The sequence below is a fragment of the Narcine bancroftii genome, chromosome 3 (assembly GCF_036971445.1).
Source record: "Narcine bancroftii isolate sNarBan1 chromosome 3, sNarBan1.hap1, whole genome shotgun sequence".
Lineage (NCBI taxonomy): Eukaryota > Metazoa > Chordata > Chondrichthyes > Torpediniformes > Narcinidae > Narcine > Narcine bancroftii.
In genome coordinates this window covers 160,887,786-160,898,084 of record NC_091471.1, presented here as the reverse complement: position 1 = coordinate 160,898,084, position 10,299 = coordinate 160,887,786, and the positions used below count along the sequence as shown (strand labels likewise).

The window sequence follows — 10,299 nt, the reverse complement described above, 5'->3', positions numbered from 1 at the left end:
ATTGCTATTATCTCAGCTGGGGTTGTTCATAATCTACTAATTCTGTCCCAAAACTCTCATCTCACCTACGGCATAAACGCTTTCTTGCTCCACTTAATTTTGTTTAAATATTAATCACTCGGCAGGTACTGGAGTGTTCTAATGTAATTCTAATTGCTTAACAAACAAGTTAAATACAAGGCAAAAAAAAATAAATGAATAAACCTCAGCTTTGTGAATATATTAACCGATGCTTTCGTAAACATACTGACACATTCAGCAATACAGTGAAATGCAGTATTCTGAGGAACTCGGCAGGTAAAGCAATATCAGGTGGGTGAGGAAGAATGAACAATGTTTGGTGCTGGAAATCTTCATCAAGACTGACTGTTCTTTCTCTCCCACTGATGCTGCTTGACCCACTGGCACTCCTCCAGCAGATTGTGCTTTGCTCCAGATTTTAGCATCCGTGGTCCCACAGGTGTTTCTAGAAAAATAATGAGATTCATTCTGACATTTCCTTCTCGACAATCCTTTCCTTACATCTTTCCCTGCTTCTAACTCTATGTAAATTGAGAATGAGTTTATTGTCTTATAAATTGTACAATGTACATTTACTCTTTAATTCTTACTTGCTGCAGGTGAACAGCTATTTTGCAAGAAAACAGTTACAAAAAACAACCAATTAAAAAATAATTTATTCAATTGAATTATAAACAGACAAAAATAGAGATAAATAATACTCACAGATATCCTGGTGACAAACAAGTGTCTAAGCAATAATGCAGACAGTCCTCTTGTGATGTCGGAACATTCCCTGATCAGTGTAACAAGGGGAGGTTCAAGAGCCTTGAAAGAAATTGTTCTTGAACCTAGAGGTGGTGTTCGTCAGGCTTCTGTATCTTCTGCCCGAATGTAGCAGTGAGAAGAGGTTGTCTCCAGCACGATGGGGGGACCTTTATGATGCTGGCTGCCTTCTTGATGCAGCACCTCTCTTTGATACATTCAGTGGATTGGAATTTGAAGTAAGGTGGATAAGGTTAGGTAAAATCTTAACAAGCTAAGCTGCATCTATGGAAAGAGAAACAGTTAACATTTTGGTTTTTCATAGAACTCGAGGGGAGATAATTCAAGCAAATACTGAATAGAGAGAAGGCTAGAGGGAGGGGATGTGATGATGTGGAGAACTTGAGGCTGAGTCCCACAGCCTTGCAATTATCAGTACATCACACAGAGCTAATGTGCTGAGAGTGGCTCACTCATTCATTTAGATATACCCAATCTGAAATATTCCCCTTTTTTTACACATCCCTCCCCGCCTTCTCTCCTACTGAAAGCAGCTTTATTGATTTCCTCCTGGCTCTGCCAAGGGTCTTGTGCCTAAAATGTTGACCATTTCATTTGTTTGTTTTAATTCTTTTGTGGGACCTTGCTTTGTTCAAATTGGCTAAATTTAATAGTAATTTTACATCCAAAAGTTCTTCCTTTGGTGGCACTGTGGAGTGAGGGTTGCTGTCTCACAGCTCCAATGACCTGACCAGGTGCTCTCTCTGTGGCATTAGCAGGTTCTCCAAAGGGCCTCAAGCAGGTTCCTCTGCACCCTTTGAGGCACCAAAGGGACAGAATCCCAAAGGTACACTGGTAGATTAAGAGAAGAAAGTCTGCAAATGTTGTGATTGCAGTTAATACACAAAAGTACTGGAGGCAAATATATATAACTATGTTCTGGGCCTGAGACCTTCATCAAAATTATACCTTGATGACAGTCTCAGGTCCGAAACATTGCTTGTATATTTTTGCCTACTATGGTCTCTGCAGGGCCTGCTGAGTTTCTCCAGCACTTTGTGTATTAACTGGAAGATTAATTGGTTCCTTTGAATTATTCTTTAGCGTTGCTCTGTGTGGTTGCCATCAGCAACAAGGTAAGAGTGTGATTGGCCTAACGTCTCAGGAAAGCTGCCAACAAATTAAAGCACTCATTCTACTCCAGACACACTCCCTCCTTCCATTGGGAAGAACCTCTAGGTTCAAAGATAATTTCTTTCCTGCTGTTATCAGACTCCTAAATGGATCTCATACTGGCAGTAACTGTTTTTAACCGTACTTTTCTCTATACCTTGCACAGCTTGACTTATTTTAACACAACTCCCAAAAGCTGCTGTTTATTTATTTATTTCTTTATGCGTCATTATTGCACTACATGCTATACAAATTGACTTGACTGGAGAGGACGCAAAGCAAAGCTTTTACCCTATCTCTGCACAGGAGACAATAAACAATTCAATTGAACTCATTTCTGGAGAAACACAGCAAGTCACACAATGTATTTCATATATCAAAGATAAAGATACATAACCAAAGTTTTGAGGCCTGAGCCATTCATCAAGCTATGATCAAAATGTAGGCAAGTGCCTGAATAAAATGGTGGGAGGGAGGGAAACAAATTAAAGAACTCATCCCACTCTGGACCCACTCCCTCCTTCCGTTGGGAGAAGATACATAGGTTGAAAACACAAACCTCCTGGTTCAAGGATCATTTCTTTCCTGCTGTTATTAGACTGGGATATTGCTTCATTGAGCACCTTCACTTTATCCCCCGCGATAGCATGAATCTCCCTATGGCAACTAATTTCAATTCCCCACTCCATTTCCTTGTCTTGCCTTTGTCCATGATCTTATCCACTGAAACCGGATGAAGTAAGATGATACCAGTTCGATGGGGCAGGACCATGCAGAAATAATGGGTTGACCGTCACTAGATTTGCAGACTCTAATTTTTCATTCAATTCAAATCACTTTCTCTTTATATTACATTGAATATTTGTGAAGCATCAGGCCTTCAAGAGTTACAAAATATAGCTCCATCTTTCCATTAGAATCTTTATTGAATTTATCCTTTGACCTTCCTGGTGTTTTTGAGATGTAGCTGCAAGTTTATCTTGACTATTTCATGAGTTCATCCAAATGAATTACGAACAAATCAACCATCTCTGCTATGCTTGGCTGCATGTTGTGAGTTACATATTTCAATGAATGATTCAAAGGTCCTTTTAAACCTTTAGTTTTGAACTGAGCTCAGAAGCAACTTCAAAGATGATGGGAATTCCTGCAGATATCTCATCACTCCTCCACTATCCTCATACGCCAACAATCTCATCTCTCTTTGTTTTATGTTCATTTCAGCAGAGAAGTTAGGGGGTTTGGCCATTTGTTTATTCTACTGGAGACTTCTATAACAGAGAAACAAGTCCTTTAACACAGCTTGTTCATACCCAGAGCTAGTCATTCCATCAAAATGTTTTGTGTGTGAAACCAGTTTGATGGGTTCCAAGGGCAACGAATCTGGTTGAAGAGCAGTTTTTATTTACACACATAGGGGAGTTGCAACAGGAATAAAAGACACACACAAACACACTTGCTGGGTTAAATGACATACTACAGGTAGAAGGCTCTACAATCAAGTTACAACAGGTGATACCCGCCACCTCTTGATATCTCTTGCAGGTGCATCTCTATCTAAACTAAACCAGGAACATTTTTAGACACACAGCTCCCAACCCTTTGTCTGTGCATACTTTACAAATGACTGTCCAGCATTGCCCACAATTCTCAACCTGGAGTAGAGCTAGAGTTTGTCCCAGATGAAATGAGGCAAATGGCTCACATGTGGTGAGCCTTATAGTGCCATCAGCGAGAGAGTCTGGCCCAGGTATCATTGAAGCAATTAAAGGGGCAAATGACCAGGTGTGTGCTGACCTATGGGCAAGGCTTGACCTTGGTTGACAGGGGAGGTGGCTTCTGACTAGTTTCCTGATGGAGAGGTCACATGACCTGCCATACTCACACTACACCATATCCCTCTGAACCTTTCCTTCCCGTGTATCGTCCAAGTGTCTTTTTGGTGTCATAATTGTCCCTGCCTCTATAACTTCCTCTGGCAGCTCTTTTCACACATCCGTCACCCTGTGCATGCCCCCACATAAATTTTCCCTCTCACGTTAAATCTGCGCACTCTAGTTTTAGATTCCCCTTCCCGTGGGTGATCTTTCACTTTAATTATGTCCCTCGTGATTTTACGTGCCTTCAACTAGTCACCACTCAGCATCTGACACTCCAGGAAAAAGAACGGTTGGCATGTTTGCTGTAGCAGTTAGCACAACACTGTTAGAGTGGCAGCAATCAGGACCAGGGTTCAAATCCCATGCAGTCTGTAAAGAGTTTGTATGTTCTCCCCATGTCTCTGTGCATTTTCACTGGGCGCTCCAGTTTCCTTCCACCATTCAAAACCTACTGGGGGCTGTAGGTCAATTGGGTATAATTGGACAGCATGGACTTGTGGGCCAAAGGGTCTGTTATTGTGCTGTATGTCTAAATTAAATGTCACCCAATCTAGCTTCTCCTTATAACTCATGTCCTCCAGTCCTGGTAACATCCTTATGAATCCCATTTTGGACCCTTTCCAGATTAATGACATATTTTCTACAGCTGGGCATCTAGAACTGCAAACAATACTCCAAGTGTGATTTGGTACAGCTGTAACATGATGTCTTAACTAACCCAAATGTCCCAATATTGTCAATGCCCTGACTGATGAAGGCAAGTGTACCAATGCCTTCTTCACCACCCTGTGTCACTACTTTCAGGGAATCATGTCCCTGTATCCTGAGGTCTCTCTGTTGTACAACGCTCCCCAAGGCTCTGCAATCCCTGCTCTGGTTTAACTTAGCAAAGTGCCACATCTTGCGCATGTCTGAGTTAATTTCCAGATTTCCTGCAGCATAACGATTTCCAAAGTGGATGGGCTGTACGTAACAATGCCATGCCAGTGCCCCAGTGTTCTCATTTCCCTGTAGAAATGTCAGGAAGTTTGGAAAGTTTATTCAAGTAACTGTGAACATGAAGATCCCAAATTTGTGGACGCAATGTTTGCCAGTGACATTGCAGCACTGGACTCCAGCAGTAACACTGCCCACTGAATTCATGCCAATATTTTGAGTATATCCATCATTTTCTGTCATTTTCTTTAGATTTCCAGCATTTTTTTTTGTTATTTAAGAGCATAAGATTACAAGAAATAGGAGGTCATATTCATGTGCCTGCTTGATCCAATGCCACTTCCATGTATCAACTCCATATCACTTTATTTCCTTAATAATTAAAAATCTATCAAGTTTAAATTCATTATCATCTGACTGTACATATATAACTAGATGAAATTGCTTATCTCTGGACCATGGTGCACACACATACACAGCACATAAAATCATATTTATGCAAAAAGATATAATGTTTAATTAAAAAATATATAAATATTTTGAGATGATTTACTTGGTTACAAGATACTGTTCCTCAATCTCACAGCAGTCAGGAAGAAGTTATATCCCAGACTGGCAGTCCTGATTTTGATGCTCATGTACCTCCTTTATGTTGGTAGTGTGTCAAATATCTAGTGTGCTGGATGGAAATTGACATCCATAATTCTTTGAGCCCTATTTAAGCAATGCTTCTGGTGAACATCATCAATAGAGGAAAGGGAGACCCCAGTGATCTTCTCTGCCATTTTGATAATCCTCTGTATTGACTTCTTATCCAATACTTTGCATATACTCTTCCAAACAATGATACAGCTAGACATGGAACTCTTAATTGTGCTCTTTGAAAATGTTGTCAAGATGAGGGACAGTAGCCCTGTCCTCTTCAACCTCCTCAGGATTCCCCTGTCTTAAATATACTCAGTGTGTGTGAGCCTCCAAGTCCTCTTGGTTAGAGAGACCCAAAGATTCACCATCAATTCACTCTCATCTCAGTTCTTTATGAGTGACCTTAATTTTAGACACCATAAGCCAGTGGAAACATCACTGATGTAATAAGTTTTCATTGCATAACAAAATCTTCTCCCATTCTGTAAACAACGCCAAATAAATAATCACAACTGCTTGATTCTCAAACTCACTAGTCTTAAAATTTAGATTTTTCCCAATATCTTCATTTGATTTAATACTGTGCAATTTTATTTTTGGGAGGCTTGGTTAGTGTAACGCTTATTATAAGGTTACAGGGTTATTATAGCGCTAATAACCCTGATTCAAATCTAAAACTCTGCATGGGTTTTCTCTGGTTCTAAATTTTAAATTTAGATTTCTTCCTACCCTTCAATAAAGTATGGGGTTTGCAGGTTAATTGGTGTATTTGGGGGGATATGAGCTTGTGGGCTGGAAAGGCCTGTTACCATGTTGTATATCTAAATTTAAATTTAAATCTCAATCCAACAAACTTCCCACACCTCCACCCTCACCCCCACCCTCACCCATCATTATTGCCCCAGGGCTTCTGCCTTCCGTCAATCTTTTGATTGCACCATTTTATTGATTCTCCATGGGCCCAAAGACTGGAAACTCCCTCCCTCTGCCGATTCTGCTGTGTTAGCTCATCCTTCTATTTTACAAGGCACTGCTTGATGAATCATGTGGTAACCTGTCCCAATATGTAAAGGCTACTCAGCATCATCTTTAGTTTGGTTGCAGCCCTGTGAATTGCTCTGAGTTTCTTTTAAAAGCTGTTTCAAAATGCAAGCACAGAAGTGCTGGAGAAACTCAATAGGTCACACAGCCTCCTCCACAGCTGCTGCATGAATGGTGTCTACCTGTTTATTCCATGTCATTACTAAAGGGTTCAGGCCTGAAACATTAGTTACCTCTTACTGGCTATGAGCACTGTATGACCTGCTGAGTTTCGCCTGCCCTTTTGTGTAATGTATTAGACCCTGGCATCTGCAGATTTTCTGGTTTAACTCCATTTTAATGTAAGCTGTTGTAAAACATACACTGACACATTCAGCTAAGACAACATCATCATTGAGGTGAGCATCCAGAACACCCAGACCAACATATTCCACAGCCTTATCATTCAGATCCCTCCTGTCATGAAGGAACAATGATGGGTCTGAAGAATTGCTTGGTAAGATTCTAGTCACAGCGGTTCAAACAGAAGAGACATCCCTGACTGTCAGTGTCATTCACAGCTGATTAATTGCTTTACAAACTAACAAGAGGAACTTCTTTGGATTGTTATCTGCTGAAATGTTATTCTAGATGCAGAATTCAAAGGGTATGATATTTACAGATTCCAAAAGGTCTGCCATAGATTAGGCTTTTTAAAGCCAATGAAGTTTCGGAATGTATTTTTTGCTTCCTTAGAATGCAGAGAGAACCAACATGATCCAATGGGCCTAATGACCTCCTATGTTATATGAAAATCCCATTTTGGTATTTCTTTAAGTCAATAACACAGGATAATATAAAGGTAGCATCAGCAATAGTGACCAGGGAACTGCTGGACAGCAGTGAAAGTCTTTGGTTTCTCTGATGTCTTTCAGGGATGGAAGTCTGAGTTTTGGGTGATGAAGAAGCCTTTTGCCTTTCCCCCACTGAGGACAAGAATAAGATGTGTGAAAGCATTCACCAACAGGCTTAAAGACAGTGCCTTCCCCGTAGCCATCAAGCTCGTGAATGAACCCCACAACAGGGTTGTCATGCTGACCTGCCTTGGTGCTAATTGTAATCCTATACTCTGTAAATCGTGCTTTTACATGGTTGTATAAATAATAGCAATAGCTTGTTCACTGAAGAACCCTTCACTTGTACTTGGGAACTTGTGACAAATAAACTGTGGGATGATTGTGTGTGAAATTCCATGAGTACGAGGGTGATAAGTAAAAACACAGAAATGCTGGAAGAACTCAGAAAGTAGGAGGTAAAGATACAAAAACAAAGTTTTGGGCCTGACCCCTCCTCAATGTGTGAGCAGAAAACAGGCAAGAGCCCATATTAGAAAGCTGGAGAAAAGGGGAGAGGAAGGAGTACAGAGCAACTAATTGAAGGTGTTAATTGGATATGATAAGAGGACAGGAGAGAGGAAAGATGAGAATTAATGGGGGGTAGTCTTTGGCTCTGTGAAAGGAGGCAGAGGAAAAGGGAAATAGAGAAAGAGAGAGAGAGAGAGTGAGGAAAGGAGACAAGGAAAGGATGGGGGCGTCTAATGGAAACTGAAGAAGTCAGTGTTAATGCCATCTGATTGGAGGGTGCTCGGATGGAATATAAGGTGTTGTTCCTCATATGTCTCTGGGTGAAGACCATGGACAAACATGAAGGCAAGGGAATGGAGCGGGGAATTGAAATGAGTTACCGCTGGGAAATCCATATTTTGTATGAGGCTTCACTATCTTGCTCTTGCAACAAACAGTGTGAAGCTGCTCAATGAAGCAATATCCCAGTCTGTGTCCAGTCTTTCTGATGCAGAGGAGACCACAGCTGGAGCACTGGTTACAGTAGATGACCAATGCAGATTCACTAGTGAAATGTTGCTTCACTTGGAAGGAGGACTGTTTGGGGCTTTGAATGGTGGTAAGATATGGCCACAAGTGGAACACCTGAGATCACAGGGGTAGGGGCCAAGGGGTGATTGGTGGGAAGGGTGGAGTGGACGAGGGAGTCACATCCCTGTGAAATGTGGAGAGAGTAGGAGAAAGGAAGATGTGTCCTGGTGAAATCACACACTAGGTGGCAGAAATGGTGGAGGATGATATGTTGGATGCAGAGACAGGTGGGGTGGTAGCTGAAGACAAGGGGAATCCTGTCCTTGTTGTATCTGGGAGCAGAGGGATCCAGGACAGAAGTGTGCATAATTAAAAATATGTTGGTGAGGGAAACCATGTTGTTTGAAGGAGGACATCTCTGATGATCTAGCATGGAAGATCACATCCTAGGAGCAGATGCTATGTAGGTGGAGGAACTGAGAGAAAGGAATGGAATCCTTTCAGGGGACAAGTTGTGAAGAGTTGTAGTCAAGGTAGCTGTCGAAGTTGATCTGTTTGTAGAAGATTTCTGTCAAGACTATGCCTCCTGAGATGGAGACTGAGGGATCGAGAAAAGGGAGATTGTTACTAGAGGTGGACAAAGTGAATTTGAGGTCAGGGTGGAAGTTGACAGCAAAGTAAAGTAAATAAAGTTGACAAATTCTTCATGGGTATACAAGGAAGCACCAATCGATGTAGCAGAGGAAGAGTTGGGGGCCTTACCTGTGTAGGCTTGTATCATGGATTGCTTCACAAAGCCAACAAAAAGGCAGGCATAGCTTGGACCTATGTAGGTACCCATGGTTACTCCTTTAATGTGGAGAAAGTGGGAAAGTGGAAAAGGACAAGTTATTAAGGGAGAGAATAAGATCTTCCAGGTGGAAGAGGGTGGTGGTGGAGGGAGACTTGTTGGGCCTGTTGTCAAGAAAGAAACAAAGTACAAAGTACGCCTCTTTGAGCACTGTTGAGGGGGACATCAAGGTTGGGGGGAGCGACAGTGGCTGTGCCTCTGTCATGAGGTCGGCCCCTGTAGCTCAGAAAGGGAGGGAAAGGAAGAGGAGGGCAATTGTAGTAGGAGACTGCATAGTTAAGAGGACGGATAGGGGATTCTGCGGACGCAGCAAGGAGAACCGGATGGTGGTTTGCCTCCCTGGTGCCAGGGTCCGAGATGTTGCTGCTCGTGTCCCAGATATCCTAAAGTGGGAGGGATAGGAGCCACAGGTCGTGATACATGTAGGTACCAATAACATAGGGAGAATTAGAGAAGAGGTCCTAAAAAGTGAGTACAGGCAGTTAGGTAGGGAGTTAAAAAGAAGGACCGCAAAGGGGGTAATCTCTGGATTACTCCCTGTGCCACGTGACAGTGTGAATAGAAATAGAATGAGGTGGAGGATTAACACGTGGCTGAAGGGGTGGAGTAAGGGGCAGGGTTTTAAGTTTCTGGATAACTGGGACCTTTTTTGGGGGAGATGTGACCTGTACAGTAAGGACGGGTTACACTTAAATACCAGGGGGACCAGAATCCTGGCAGAGGTATTTGCTAGGGCTACTCAGGATCCTTTAAACTAGAATGGTTGGGGGGAGGGAACAAAATAGTACAGAGCAGTAAGGAGAAGGTTAGAATGCAAACAAAGAAAGTTTGTAGTAAGTATTTGAATATGGATGGGCAGGTGATAGAGAAGGGAAATGCTCTGGAAGAAGATGAAGGGCAATTGGCAAGAAAAGTAAATAATGTTGTTATTAAAGATGAGGGAAAACAGGGATTAAAAATTGGGAAATCTCTGAAATTCATATATTTTAATGCCAGGAGTATTGTAAAAAAGGTGGATGAGCTGAAGGTGTGGATTGATACTTGGAAGTATGATGTGGTAGCGATTAGTGAGACATGGTTGCAGGAGGGATGTGATTGGCAACTGAATATCCCTGGGTTTCGTTGTTTTAGGTGTGATAGAGTCGGAGGGGCAAGA

The 10,299-nt window shown here is 41.9% G+C and overlaps 1 long non-coding RNA gene across 1 annotated transcript in view; it reads right to left on the bottom strand.

Annotated features, from left to right (window-relative positions):
- Positions 1-326: 326 nt before the first annotated feature.
- Positions 327-10,299, bottom strand: part of LOC138757788 (uncharacterized) — a 47,504-nt gene continuing 37,531 nt past the window's right edge. The window contains exons 2-3 of the long non-coding RNA XR_011353887.1: positions 727-973; positions 327-466 (exon numbers count right to left, since the gene is read on the bottom strand). This is a non-coding gene — a long non-coding RNA (uncharacterized lncRNA). The remainder of the gene's footprint in view (positions 467-726; positions 974-10,299) is intronic.